The 15763-nt window shown below is 40.1% G+C and overlaps 1 long non-coding RNA gene across 1 annotated transcript in view; it reads right to left on the minus strand.

Annotated features, from left to right (window-relative positions):
• Positions 1–15763, minus strand: part of LOC132541418 (uncharacterized) — a 51213-nt gene that overhangs the window by 22219 nt on the left and 13231 nt on the right. The window contains exons 2-3 of the long non-coding RNA XR_009552614.1: positions 8640–8696; positions 7020–7531 (exon numbers count right to left, since the gene is read on the minus strand). This is a non-coding gene — a long non-coding RNA (uncharacterized LOC132541418). The remainder of the gene's footprint in view (positions 1–7019; positions 7532–8639; positions 8697–15763) is intronic.

A 15763-nucleotide genomic window follows, 5' to 3' on the forward strand; every position in this document is an offset into this window, starting at 1 on the left:
GAAGGAAGGAAGGAAGGAAGGAAGGAAGGAAGAAAGAAAGAGAGAGAGAAAGGAAGAAAGAAAGGTTTTACTTGTGACATTATACATGATTTAAATCTCTTCCCCTCAAACACACACACTTTTTTTCCCTTGAGCCAGTCCTTGTGCTTCGCATTATGTGCACTTAACCTGGTGCTCAACCGCCGACCACCCAAACAACACCCCACACACCCCACACACACCCATACATACACACAAACTTTTTTTGTTTATACCAGAGCACTGTCAGCTCTGACTTACAGTGGTGTGGAATATTGAACCTGGGATTTTGGAGCTTCAAATATGAAAGTCTTTTGCATAACCACTATTCTGTCTCCTCAGCACAAATTTGGCAAGTCCAAGAACTTGCTCAAAAATACTTTCTAGAAAATTCTCAGACTGGTAAAGAATACTATTGCTGAGTACAATGTCCCATCAGCTGTGGAGTTATTTGAAACACTATTATCCTGCCTGTACTTTACTAGCTTATCTATAGAGAAATATTTTGTTAACAGCCTGTTCTAATTAGTAAACATTTAAATTATGGTATTTCCCTACCTATTAATCTGTTAATTTAATAAAGAAGCAATTTTGATTACTTTGATTTCATTAATGCCAATGTAACTCTAGTTTACAGATGATCAATGCCGATAGCAATTGTTTTTTTTTTTTTTGTTGTTGTTGTTGTTCTTAAATTACTGACATAGATTTATAATTTAGATAAAAGTTTTTCTAGGGTGGTCCAGGAGGTGGCACAATAGATAAAGCGTTGGATTCTCAAGCTTGAGGTCTTGAGTTCGATCCCCAGCAGCACATGTACCAAAGTGATGTTTGGTTCTCTCTCTCTTCCTATCTTTCTCATAAATAAATAAATCTTTAAAAAAATGTAAAAAAAAATTTCTAGGGGAGACCAGGGGGTGGTGCACCTGGTTAAGTGCATGTATTACCATGCATAAGGACCCAGGTTCAAGTCCCCCGGTCCCCACGTGCAGGTGTCTCTCTCTCCCGCTCCCTCTCAATTTCTCTCTGTTCTATCAGATAAAATCAATAAATAAAGTTTAAAAATTAAAGAAATGGGGGTGGTGGAGCACCAGGTAAAGCACACAGTACAAAGCACAAGGACCCGTACAAGGATCCAAGTTTGAGCCCCCAGATCCCCACATACAGGGAGGAGCTGCTTCACAAGCAGTGAAACAGGTCTGCAGGTGTCTTTCTCTCTCCTTCTCTATCTTCCCCTGCCTTTTCAGTTTCTCTATGTCACATCCAAAAAGCAAAAAATAATAATAAAAAATGGCCAGAGGAGCAGTGGATTCATAGTGCAGGCACTGAGTCCCAACAATGACCCTGGAAAATAAATTAGTTAAATTAAATAATTTTCTAGGCAAAATTTGAATTGATGCAGTCTGTGAGAAGGTGGACTCAAAATCCAAGACTATAGAACTCATATAAATCAAGTAGGAATAGTAAAAAAATGGTTTGGGTTTCTATAATTTCATGGCCAGAAGGTTTAATTGATAAAGAAGTTAAAATTTTTAGCAACAGTTACATATAAGGTTAAATAATTTTATTTTTAAATAGCAAATTTAGATTAACTGTAATTTTTAAAAGTTAGATTGGTGTATCTTTTCTTTTCTTTCTTTCTTTTTTTTTTGGGGGGGTGTATCTTTTCATGCACTGAGTTTTCTTAATGTTGAGGAAGATCCCAGGTATACTCTGTGATTGTTCTGTACTTGAACAATTGAAAAATTTATCTGGGATTGTATTTCCTATGTCTCCACCTCCACTGACCAAACAGCAGTGTATAAGCCATCTGCACAGGGATAAAATTTACACTCACATCATGTTGTTTTTGAAAAGAGCACGTTGTCTATGGCCATACAACCCTGAACATGCCCGATCTCATCTGAAAAGAGCATGTTCTGTGGATAGCAGGCATGTGATACAGAAGGCAGGAAAGGTTATATATAAATTTATTACATTTATTTAATAATAATAAAAACAAAGTTTTAAAGTAGAATACATTTTGATGATACAGACATTTAGAAGTCTTAATCTAGAACTAAGAAAATAAAATCTTAGAGTATATTTGGTCAAAAGGTAGGATGTATAGATCTAGCACTATGTATACATTATAAATACAATGTTCTGGAAATGAAATCACCAAAACACTGCTATACAGTGTTATTAAAATAAAATTGAGGTGCTTGGAAATAACTCATCCAGTAAAGTGTACACTTTGCCATGCACAGAGGGTCCAGGTTTGAACACATAATACCACATAGGACCACCATGAATGCTCCATGAACTGTGAAAAGATGTTATCCTTTCTCTCTCTCCCCTCTCCATATATATATTTATATTTATATTTATATATAAAATCATGGTGTGTTTTTCTATGCAAAAATATGTTGTGACTTTTCCAACAACCTGATTATCTGCACTAGCATAAGCCAGAACTGAGCAGTGCTCTGGTCTTTCTTTCTGTGTATCTCTTTCATTAAAATATAATATTATTTAAAAAAAAAAAAGTTTGCCAGAAGCTGTGCAGTTAATGAAACCCAGAGGCAAAAATAAATAAATAAATAAACTAACTAACTAAAATAAAACTAGTATGTGCTTCATGCTGTTGGGAAAAATGTTTTACCTTTGTCTGTTTTTTGGGTTTTTTTTAAAAGGAACTGATTTCTGGATTTCAATTTCTTCTAACTTAGTGTTTGCATAGAGGAATGCCACTGACTTTTGAATGTTAATTTTATAGCCTGACACATTACTGTATTGCCTGATAATTTCCAAAAGCTTCTTGTTGGATTCCTTAGGTTTTTCCATGTATACTATCATGTCATCTGCAAATAAGGAGAGTTTGATTTCTTCTCTTCCAATCTGTATGCCTTAATTCCTTGCTCCTGCCTGATTGCTATGGCAAGAACTTCCAACACTATGTTGAATAGTAATGGTGACCTTTGTCTGTTTGTAATGAGCAGACTTTCTTTTTACCCTTTGTAGCTCAGAGTACCTGATGTACTATCTCAGACACAGTAAACATGCTCCAGGGAAGAGAATTATATATGATGACTGTACATTCTGTCATCATCATCATTTTACAAGAGCACTGCTCAGTTGTTGCTTTTTTTTTTTTTTTTTACCAGAGTACTGTTCAGCTCTGGCTTATGGTGGTATGGGGGATTGAACCTGGGACCTTGTAGCCTCAGGCATGAAAGTCAGTTTGCATAACCATTATGCTATCTCCTCCACCCTTTTAAAATATTTTAAAATTGTCTTTATTTATTTTTTTTATTGGATAGAGACAGCCAGAAATTGAGAGGAGACAGAGAGAAACCTACAGCCCCAATTCACCACTAGCAAAGCTTTCCCCCGCAGGTGGGGAACAGGGGCTTGATCAATTTTGGCTTATGATAATGGCACCAGGGACAGAATCTGGAACTTAGGTGCCTTAGGTATATCTTCAGCATAACCACTATGTTACCTCCCAGTCCTAGTTTTATTTATTTGTACATGCCTAACATTTTCCAGTTTTCCACATAACAATACAACCTCCACTAGGTCCTCTGCCATCATCATGTTCCAGTATAATTCATTTTTTAACCCAATACTATGTTCTTCTGGTAATCCTATGCACTGCAGTTAGGAGGAGATTAAGTGTTATTACAGCTAGCTCTTTCTGAATTCTTTTAGCACTTGGTGGATAGCTTAGCAGTGGTTTTGCTATAGAGTTTGGTGTTCTGCTGGGTGGCAGAAGGCTTCCTTTCTTCTTGTTCTTCGGGCTCTGGACCGGCTGGGTCTCACTGGTCCACATCTGAACTATCACTTCTGAAACTAGGACTCTCATCATTGGACTGCTATCATTGGACATCTTGGTGAAGTTCTTTCTTGGGAAACTCAGCCACCCGCCTGGCCCACTTGCACGCCAATACAGTGTCAGCATATGCAATTTTTAAAATTATTACATGAGTTCCAGGATCACACATGAAACTCCATAATAATTACCAGAATATAGTATTGGGCTAAAAATGAATTATACAGGAGTCGGGTGGTAGCGCAGCAGGTTAAGCTCAGGTGGTGCAAAGCGCAAGGACCAGCAAAAGGATCCCGGTTCGAGCCCCCGTCTCCCCACCTGCAGGGGAATCACTTTACAGGCGGAGAAGCAGGTCTGCAGGTGTCTATCTTTCTCTCCCCGTCTCTGTCTTCCCTATCTCTCTCCATTTCTCTGTCCCATCCAACAATGACGACATCAATAACAACAACAGTAATAACTACAACAACAAAACAACAAGGGGAACAAAAGGGAATAAATAAATATTTTTAAAAATTTTTTTTAAATGAATTATACTAGAACATGATGGCAGAGGACCTAGTGGGGGCTGTGTTGTTATATGGAAAACTGGAAAATGCTATGCGTGTACAAACTATTGTATTTAATGTAAAACATTAATCCCCAATAAAGAAATAAAAATAAAAAGGTGAATTATAAGTTATTATGCATTTTATTAAGAGTAATATGTAGTAGAGTTAACTGAATTTAATCATATTTATTGGTTCATCACCCCAGTTTAAACTGCTTTACTTCAAAACTATATTAGTTTATCTAATTCTGCATCCAATAAATATCCTACTGCTGTTAACAGTTATAAAATACTATAATTTAGGGCATGGGTAGCTAACATAATGGTTATGCAAACAGACTCTCCTGCCTGAGGCTCCATAGTCCCAGGTCCAATTCTCCACACCACCATAAACCAGAGCTGAGCAGAGATCTGGCTAAAAAATATATATATACTGTAACTTAGATGTGTTTTGTGCTGTGGGAGGTGGCTCAGTAGGTAAAGCACAAGATTTTACAAGTGTGAAGTCTGGAGTTTGATCCTAGTGTTTTAAGGGAGAAGGGGGAAGGGAAGGCTGACGCTTGCCTCCCCCCATTCTAAAAGTTCGTCATGCATTGTCTCAACAAAGAATTGAGGTGAGAGCATTATTTTCAGAAATTTCAGACTTTATTTGGGAAAACTGAGAACATTCACATGAGAACAGAGAGAGAGAGAGAGAGGAGCCGAGTTACCACTTACATGATGGTCCAGACAAAGAATGAAAAGCTCACAGATCTAGCTTTAAAAACTCAAGCCTCGCCTTCACCTTTCCAAGCCACACCTGTCACCACTCCCACTTTCTGGTGATACCCTCTAGTACCTCTTGTCCCTCAACTCTAGGGCTTGTATGTACCAGAGTGATGCTCTGACCCTCTCCCCCCTCTCTTTTTGTATCATTAATAAAATTTTAAAAATCTTAAAAAACAAAGTGGTTTGTACTACAGCTACATAATCCTGATGAAGTACTATTTTCTTTTTTTTCTTTATTTTATTTTATTTATTTATTTTAATATTTATTTTATTTATTTATTCCCTTTGTTGCCCTTATTGTTTTATTGTTGTAGTTATTATTGTTGTTGTCATTGTTGGATAGGACAGAGAGAAATGGAGAGAGGAGGGGAAGACAGAGAGGAGGAGAGAAAGATAGACACCTGCAGACCTGCTTCACCGCCTATGAAGAGACTCCCCTGCAGGTGGGGAGCCGGGGCTCGAACCGGGATCTTTATGCCGGTCCTTGTGCTTTGCGCCACCTGCACTTAACCCTGAAGTACTATTTTCTGGTTAGATAATGAACTGTATTATTTAAAATATCTCTTAGGCAATCTGCATAGATAATATTTATTTATTTAGAAACAAGGAGAATGCTCACCCTCCAGAAGTCTCTGCTGGTATAGACCAGATGTCAAGCCCTGAAGAAGACTGACCTTAAGTTTATCACATCATCTTCAAATTGGCTATGGGCACTTCCAGACTATGGAGGAGAAGAAAGCATTCACAGCACTGTTTAAGAAAGACCACATTGCAAAGAAGAAGGCATTTTTTTTACATTTTTGTTTTATTTATTTAATTTTTTATTTATAAAAAGGAAACATTGACTAAACCATAGGATAAGAGGGATACAACTCCACACAGTTCCCACTACCAGAACTCCCTATCCCATCCCATCCCCTGATAGCTTTCCTATTCTTTAACCCTCTGGGAGTATGGACCCAAGGTCATTGTGGGGTGCAGAAGGTTGAAGATCTGGATTCTGTAATTGCTTCCCCGCTGGACATGGGCATTGACAGATCGACCCATACTCCCAGCCTGCCGCTCTCTTTCCCTAGTAGGGAAGGGCTCTGAGGAAGCAGAGCTCCAGGACACATTGATGGGGTTGTCTGTCCAGGGAAGTCAGTTTGGCATCATGCTAGCATCTGGAACCTGGTGGTTGAAAAGAGAGTTAACATACAAAGCCAAACAATTTGTTGAACAATCATGGACCTAAAGTCTAGAATAGTGCAGATGAAGAGTTGGGGGTCCCTCCATTTTGTAGATAGCTAATAGGCATATTTGAGTTAAATTTCAAAGGGCCTGTGGCTCTACTAGTGGGTTGGTTTTTTGTTTGTTTGTTTGTTTGTTTGGGTTTTTTTTTTTTTTTGCCTGAGCTTGAAATCTGATATGCAGGAGGATCCTAATTATTGTCTGGGGCCGTGGTATCATGGCTGGAAAAAGGACCAGAAAGCTGGATCAGGGAAGAGAGTAGCTCTCTAATATGGGAAAGAGGTATAAATATTGTTGACTGTAAACCCCATCGATTTGATGTGATCTGGCCCATATTCAGCTTAGGAGCCTATGTGACCTCTGCATCCCTCTAGATCTGAGCTCACATTCTGTGGTCATAAGTAGGAATGTTCCAAGCTGCCCCAATATCAGGACCCATCTTCCTCAGGTGTAGTATAGAGTATGTTGTTCATCCTCCCTACGGAAGATGGAACATTCTCTACCATTGTTGATCCAAGTTGATCCTATGGGGGCCCACAAAGGGGTCTGTTGTTTTGTTCCTACTAGGAATGACTGGTAACAATGGAGAGAGGGATTTATTCGAGGTCTAGGCCCAGCATGTCTGTTTGGGAATCTCAGGACTCCCTGAATAGGGCCCCAGCTAGGAAGAAGGCATTTAATGACAGGAACAGACTGTACTGTTGGTGTCTGGTAGAAAAAAAAAAGGAATTAGTTGTGGATAAACAGCTATTTAAACTTCACCATTGAGCACATGCAATTTTAATTAATTGTTACTTCATTTTTTTAACATTTTTTAATTTATTTATAAAATGGAAATATTTACAAGACCATAGGATAAGAGGACAATTCTACACAATTCCCACCACCAGAAATCCATATCCCATCCCCTCCATTGGAAGCTTTCCTATTCTTTATCCCTATGGGAGCATGGACACAGGATCATTATGGGGTGCAGAAGGTAAAAGGTCTGGCTTCTGTAATTGCTTCCCTGCTAAACATGGGCATTGGCAGGTCGATCCAAACTTCCAGCCTCTCTTTTCCTAGTGGGGCTGGGATCTGGGGAGGCAGGGTTCCAAGCCACATGGTGGGGTCATCTGCCCAAGGAAGGTTGACACCATGGTATCATCTGGAACCTGGTGGCTGAAAGAAGAGTTAAGATATAAAGCAGAACACATTGCTGACTAATCATGAACCTAAAGGCAAGACTATTGCAGATGAAGATTTGGGGTCTTCGTTTTAGAAAAAGCTAGTAGGTCTATTTTAGGTATATTCCAAGGGGCCCATGATTTTACTAGTTTTTGCCTTTGTCTGACATCTAATATTCAGGTGGACTCAGGTTATTGTCTGGGGATATGGTTTCTTAGTTGGGAAAAGGACTAGAAAGCTAGATCAGGGAAGAGAGAGTTCCCAAACATGGGAAAAGAATATAAATATTGTTAACTGTAAACCCCATCAATTTGATCTGGGGCCCATATTCAGCACAGGAGCCTATGTAACCTCTGCATCCCTGTAGGTCTGAGCTCGCATTCTGTGATCACAGCTAGGAACATTCCAGGCTGCACTAATTTCAGGACCCATCTTCCTCAAGTGGTAGAGTATATTATCCACCCTCCCTTTGGAGAATGAAACAGTCCCTACCATTGTTGATCCACATTGAGGGCAAGGTCCTGTAGGGGCCCACAAAGGGGTCCACTATGTTGTTCCTGATGGAGATGACCAGTGGCAGTGGTGAGAGGGATCTGTTAGAGGTCTAGGCCCATCATGTCTGGGCAAACAGCTATTTAAACTTTACCATCGAACACATACAATTTTAATTAATTAATTTTTTATTCTCAGAGCACTGCTCAGCTCTGGATTCTGGTGGTGCTGGGGAATGAATCTGGAACCTTCAGTGCCTCAAACATGAGAGTCTGTTTGCATAACCATTATGCTATTTCACACACCCCTAAAATTTTAATTTACAAACTACATTTTTACTTGTTTACTCTGGGACAGGGTTAGGAGGCTAATGAGCTTTTTTTCTCAGGTCTTTCCTGGTTATTTGGTGACACAGGCCAGATGCACACTCAGAGAACCATGACCATTGGGGATACTGGGTCTCAAAACACAGAGGGACTATTGTCCATGGTTCCATCAGCACTCAGCTGCTCAGCCCCTCCCCTCAACTCTCATCAACCACAGCCCCTTTTGGGAGTTAAAACTTTTTGAACGGGAAAAGCTGTTTCCCACTTAAATTAATACCTTGATATCCATGTGTCCACGGTGTGTATTTTCACTGACCTTTTCTTTAAAGGAGATCTGGCAGTGTTGAGTAGTTTATTATTCCAGTAATGTATCAAGACAACATAAGGGAGGAATGAAAACATCCAATTAAATTGTGAAAAGCTAAACAAACAAACAAAAAATCCCCACAGAATAAAAATATCATTTACGCAAAGTTACTCAGTTGGAAAAATGTTATAACAAAGGAAATATTTTGCTCTCAAATGCATTATTTGCCCAAAGATGTTTCAGAAAAATCACCTAGAAACTGAGAGGAGAGAGAAATCAAAGCACAATGCAGTGCTATAGATTGAACTGGAAACCTCAGGTGTGTGAGCCCAACACTCTACTAACTGAACCACTTCTCCAGTTATAAAACTGAGTCTCTCTTCCTCTCCCTCCCCTCCCCCTTACCTCTTCCCTTTCCTCCCATTCTCCTTTTCCCTCTCTTTAATTTACTTATTAGGCAGGAAGATAATGCTAGATAGATAGAGAACAAACTAGAGTGTCAATCTGGCACGTGATATCATGGATGGGATCCTCTTGCCTGCAAGTCCGACTTTAACCATTGTTAACTCCCAAGTCACAAAACGGAGTATTTCAGAGTTCAGCCCATGCAGTCACACATGGCCATGCTCAGAAATGCTGCTCCACCCACTCCTGCCTCCCACTTAGTTTAATGCTTGACTCTCTTCTTGGTGAACTGTTTTAAATTTACCTTTGAATTTATTGATTTATTTTTTAAATCATCTTTATTTTATTTATTGGATAGAAATAGACAGAAATCAAGAGGGAAGGGGTTGATAGAAAGGGAGAGAGACACCTGCAACACTGCTTTACCATTCGCAAAGCTGTCCCTCTGCAGGTGGGGACCAGGGACTCGAACCCGGGTCTGAATTTTTATTTTACATGTGAAGTTTGATGGGATAATGAAAGGTGTGCATGAACAGGAAAATATGAGTATCCTATAAATTTCTAGATTCACCACACACAAAATTCCACCATGAATGAGAGTTCAATAGGGGGTCCGGTGGAAGTACATCCAGTAAAGTGTATGTGTGACACTGCTCAAGGATTCTGGTTCAAGCCCTCCAGTCCTCACCTGTAGGGAGGAAGCTTCATGAGCAGTTCTTCTTCTAGCGTTTGCCCTTCTTCCGTAGCCAGTCAATAGGTCAGATTGAAAGCTGTCAGGAGCTGCTTGTTGCTGGCTTTGAAAGTGACTGGGATCCATGTGGATTCAGTCGGCTAGGAAGGATCCCCCAATGAATGGGTACTCACGGGATGCACCACGAGAAGGTCGATCCAACGCATCCCTTCATGAGCAGTGAACCAGTGCTATAGATGATTCCCCCTCCCTCTGTATCTCCCCTTCCTCCTCCATTTCTGTTTCTATCCAATTAATTAATTAATTAAAAAAACTAGAGAGTTCAGTAAGATTCAAAGCAAGGACAAGAATGCATGTTCTGATAGCCCTTGAGAGGCCATATTTTCCTTTCAAATCAGGACTTGTTTTGAATGCATAAAGAAGCAGTGGCATTTTAAGAAACATGAATGACTATGGATAGCTATCAGGAAATAGAAATTTGAATTATTTCAGGATTTTTCCTAATATGAATCATGGTGCTGGGGGGAGTCGGGCTGTAGTGCAGCGGGTTAAGCGCAGGTGGCGCAAAGCACAAGGACCGGCATAAGGATCCCGGTTCGAACCCCGGCTCCCCACCTGCAGGGGAGTCGCTTCACAGGCAGTGAAGCAGGTCTGCAGGTGTCTATCTTTCTCTCCTCCTCTCTGTCTTCCCCTCCCCCTCTCCATTTCTCTCTGTCCTATCCAACAACGACAACAATAATAACTACAACAATAAAACAACAAGGGCAACAAAAGGGAATAAATAAATAAAATAAATATATTTAAAAAATGAATCATGGTGCTATAAACAATGACAACATATTTTTGTGCTTTTGTGCTATGATGAATATTCTGTAAATTGTAATACTACATATTGAATAGTCTTGCAAAAGAAGAAAGAGAAGGAGAAAAAAGAAAAGAAGAAGGGAAGGATAGGAGAAAAAAGTCATGAAGATAATGGATTGGGGAGATATTAATATAATCCACAGAGGTAGCCCAGCAAATTTTCATGCCTAAGTTCCCTAGAGGTCAAAGGTTAAACCCCCAGCATCACCAAGTCTCAGAGCTGAGCAGTGCTCTGGTCATTTTCCATCTCATGAAAAATAAATAAAAATACTTGAAACATCAAGAGTATTATGAGTCAATAATTACAAGTCTGGGTGGTGTTCTCTCTCAACCTCTTTCTCTCTCCCTACTTCGATATATGTTAGAAAATTCTCATAATAAAAAGTTAAAATATTTTGCCACCAGACATCAGAACTCCTCTTTTGGAGAAGTAAGGCACTATGGACTTGAAAAGGAGTTAGACAGGGAACTGAAGGAACAGTGGAAGGCATCATTATTAATGGAGATATTCAAACACATTTACTGATTGAGTGAAATTTGCCAGTAAAGTGAGAGAACTTGGAAGCATAAGGAAGTGATGACAGTTAATGAATTAGATATTTATTTTATAGTGAGGCAAGCTATTTGTAGAGAAAGTTTAGGATCAGTGGTCCAGGAGGTGGCACAGTGGATAAAGCACTGGACTTTTAAGCATGGTGGTCCTGAGTTCAATATCTGGCAGCACATGTACCAGAGTGATCCAGAGTGATGTTTGGGGTTTTTTGTTTTCTCTTTTTCTCTCTTCCTATCTTTCTCACTAATAAACAAAATATTTTTTAAAAATTTAGAATCTTGGGGGTGGGCCAGTGAAATTAGCATCAGATTCTCAAGCATGAGGTTCTGGATTTGATCCGTGGCACCCCTTGTGATAGAGTGATGCACTGGTTCTTTCCCCATCACTTTTTTTTTTTATTGTTGTAGTTGTTATTGTTGTTGATGTCATTGTTGGACAGGACAGAGAGAAATGGAGAGAGGAGGGGAAGACAGAGAGGAGGAGAGAAAGACAGACACCTGCAGACCTGCTTTACTGCCTGTGGACTCCCCTGCAGGTGGGGAGCCCGGGGTTTGAACCGGGATCATTATGCCGGTCCTTGTGCTTTGCGCCCGGTGCGCTTAACCCACTGCGCTATCGCCCGACTCCCTTCCCCCTCACTCTTTTCTACTTCTTTCCTTAATAAATAATTTTTTTTTTTTAAAGTTCTATTGAGGGAGTTAATGATTTACAGAGCATGCACCCTTTGCTCTAATGCAATACACCATGGTCAGCCCACATTTCACTTTGTGTTCTCTTTCTCTGTCCTTATTTATTAAGTCATTGGATCGACCTTCCCGTGGTGCATCTCGTGAGTACCCACTCATTGGGGAAACTGACGATCCTTCCTAGCCGATGGCAAACGCTAGAAGAAGAAAAATTAAGTCCCATTTATAAGTTAGATCGTTCAGTATTTGTCCTCTTTTTTTTTTTTAATTTTTTTTTACTTTTTTTTTTTTTTCTTTTCTCCTCCAGGGTTATTGCTGGGCTCGGTGCCTGCACCATGAATCCACCGCTCCTGGAGGCCATTTTTCCCCCTTTTTGTTGCCCTAGTTGTTGCAGCCTCGTTGCGGTTATTATTGCCATTGTTGACGTTGCTTTGTTGTTGGATAGGACAGAGAGAAATGGAGAGAGATGGGGAAGACAGAGAGAGAGGGGAGAGAAAGATAGACACCTGCAGACCTGCTTCACCGCCTGTGAAGCGACTCCCCTGCAGGTGGGGAGCCGGGGGCTCAAACCGGGATCCTTACGCGGGTCCCTGCACTTTGCGCCATGTGCGCTTAACCCACTGCGCCACCGCCCGACCCCCTGTCCTTCTCTTTTTTTAATTATCTCGCTTAATATACTGTCCTTTTTTTTTTTTTAATTGTCATCAGGTTATTTCTGAGGCTTTGAGCATTGGAGCAGGCTCCTGGTGGCCATTCCCCACTCCACCCCTTTCTTTCTATTTTGTTTCATTGGACAGAGAGAAATTGAGATGGAAAGGGGAAATAGAGGGAGAGAGAAAGACACTTGCAGACCTGCTTCACCACTCCTGAAGCATCCTCTCTGCAGGTGAGGAGCAGGGGCTGGAAGTCAGATCTTTGCACATAGTGATATGTGAACTAAACCAGTTGTACCACAACCCAGCCTCCTTAACATGATGTCTTCAAGTTCCACCCAAGATGATGCAAGGAGATGACTTTGTCATTTTTAACAGCTGAGTAGTATTCCATCATGCAAATATACCACAATTTATTTTAGCCACTCATCTGATGTTGGACACCAGTTTTGCTTCCAAGTTTTGGCTATTGCAAATTATGCTGTTATGAACATAGGTATACAGGGGCAGATAGCATAATGGTTATCTAAAGAGACTCTCATGTCTGAAGCTCTGAAGCACCAGGTTCAATCCCCAGCCCCACCATAAGCCAGAGCTGATCAGTGTTCTGGTATAAAAAATAAAAATAAAAAATAACATAGGTATATATAGATCTCTTTTGATAGGTCCATTCCATGTGGAAAACAGTCTAGAGTTTCCTTAGAAGACTAGAAATGGACCTACCCTATGACTCAGCAATTTCTTTCCTAGGGATTTATCCAAAGGAAACAAAATAAATATTTTAAAGAATATGTATATTTTTTATTTTAGAAATTAATTTTGGGGCTAAAAAGACAGCATAGTTGTTATGCAAAAGGCTTTCTTTTTTTAAAAATTGTCATATTTTTTAATGTTTATTTATTTATTCCCTTTTGTTGCCCTTGTTTTATTGTTGTTGTTATTGATGTCATTGTTGTTGGATAGGACAGAGAGAAATGGAGAGAGGAGGGGAAGACAGAGAGGGGCCGAGAAAAATAGACACCTGCAGACCTATTTCACCACCTGTGAAGTGACTGCCCTGCAGGTGGGGAGCTGGGGCGGAAACCAGGATCCTTCCGTTGGTCCTTGCCCTTTGCTCCACTTGAGCTTAACCCGCTGCGCTATCACCCGACCCCCTCAGGCATGGAGCTTGTTTGTTTGTTTGTTTGTTTGTTGCCTCCAGGGTTATGGCTGGGGCTCAGTGCCTGCACCACAAATTCACTGCTCCTGGAGGCCATTTTTTCCCCTTTTGTTACCCTGGTTGTTTTACCATTGTTGTGGTTATTATCATCGTTATTGATGTCATTGTTGGATAGGACATCGAGAAATTGAGAGAGAAGGGGAGACAGAGAGGAGGAGAGAAAGATAGACACCTGCAGTCCAGCTTCACCGCTTGCGAAGCAACCCCCTGAAGGTGGGGAGCCGGAGGCTGGAACCCGAATCTTTACACTGGACCTTACACTTTACGCCATGTGCACTTAACCCACTGTGCTAGCGGCCAGCACCCTTTTTTTTTTTTTTTTTTTTTTTTAGTTTATCTTTGTATCTGTTTCCTCTCTTATCTAAAATTAAAAGGGTTGGGGAGAAGTCTGTGAAAATTGGAGGAATTGCGCGGGGGTAGACAGCATAATGGTTATGCAAAGAGACTTTCATGCCTGAGGCTCCAAAGTCCCAGGTTCAATCCCCAGCACTACCATATGCCAGAGCTGAGCAGTGCTCTGGTAAAAAAAATAAATAAATAAAAATTAAAATTCAGAAGTAGAAATGCAAAGCAGAAATTGACTGAGTTTGGAGTATGGCACCAAAGTAAGAAAGCAGAAGTATACTAGAGTTTGCAGTGAGTACCTCCCTAACACTTCCTCTCCACTATTCCAAGCTTTGGGTCCATGATTTCTCAACAATTTGTTTGGCTTTGTATGTTAACTCTCTTTTCAGTCACCAGGTTCCAGGTGTCATCAGGATGCCGGCCAGGCTTCCCTGGATTGAAGACCCCACCAATGTGTCCTGGAGCTCAGCTTCCCCAGAGACCCACCCTACTAGGGAAAGAGAGAGGCAGACTGGGAGTATGGACCGATCAGTCAGCGCCCATGTTCAGCGGGGAAGCAATTACAGAAGCCAGACCTTCTACCTTCTGCAACCCACAATGACCCTGGGTCCATGCTCCCAGAGGGATAGAGAATGGGAAAGCTACTGGGGAGGGGGTGGGATATGGAGATTGAGCGGTGGGAATTGTGTGGAGTTGTACCCCTCCTACCCTATGGTTTTGTTAATTAATCCTTTCTTAAATTAAAAAAATTAAAAAAAAAAAAAAAGAAAATTGGAGGAATTGCACAGGTACAGAGCCTTGGTGGAATAACATTTTAAAATAGCATTTTAAATGGTACTATGGATACCAAAATGCTAATGCTTATCTCTTTATAGCTTGAGAATAGTGTTTATTTTATGCTTTAAACTTACTTTTTATTTATTTATTTATTTATTTTACCAGAGGACACTGGTGGTGGCGGAGATTAAACCAGTGGCTTTGGAGTCTCAGGCATGAGGTTCTCTTTGCATAACCATTATGCTATCTAACCCCACCCTATGCTTTAAATTATAAAAGTATTTTCCATATATAACATCAAAACTTTATTAATGAAAATAATTATAACTCTTAGCTCATATATTTTCCTTTTATGAAAAATACAGAGGGAAAATTTCCTATTATAGTGCAACATTGATTAACAAACTATAGAAATGATCCCTGAAAGTTTAGTCTTAGTGCAATGTTAGTTAAATACTAACAAAGAAAGCCCTTTACAGAAGTCCTTAAAAATAAAAGGAAAATTAAGGCAAAAGTAAAAGTCATGTCATGATTTAAAATCATTCTATACCCAGGCATACAAAACCTATTTACATGAACAGTAGGTCTATTGTCCATAAGAGTACCAAATACTCTGAATGGATAGAAACCTCAAGCTGTAAACTGATGAACTTTTGTGTTTTGAGAGCAGTTAAAGGCTTCTAGCCTTAAGAAACTATTTCTCATGTTACAGCAATTGAGCTTATAAAAAATGTATAGAACAGATTGTGTTTCACTCTCTTTATTCACATAGCTTGTTGAAGGCAGGTTAATACTGTGGGAATCCTTGTTCAATTCACAACTGTGAATATGTACTTATGGTATTTATACAACTAGAGTTTAAGTGATCACTCATGCCACCATCTGTACATGGATAATTTTT

This window comes from Erinaceus europaeus, chromosome 11 (assembly GCF_950295315.1).
Source record: "Erinaceus europaeus chromosome 11, mEriEur2.1, whole genome shotgun sequence".
Lineage (NCBI taxonomy): Eukaryota > Metazoa > Chordata > Mammalia > Eulipotyphla > Erinaceidae > Erinaceus > Erinaceus europaeus.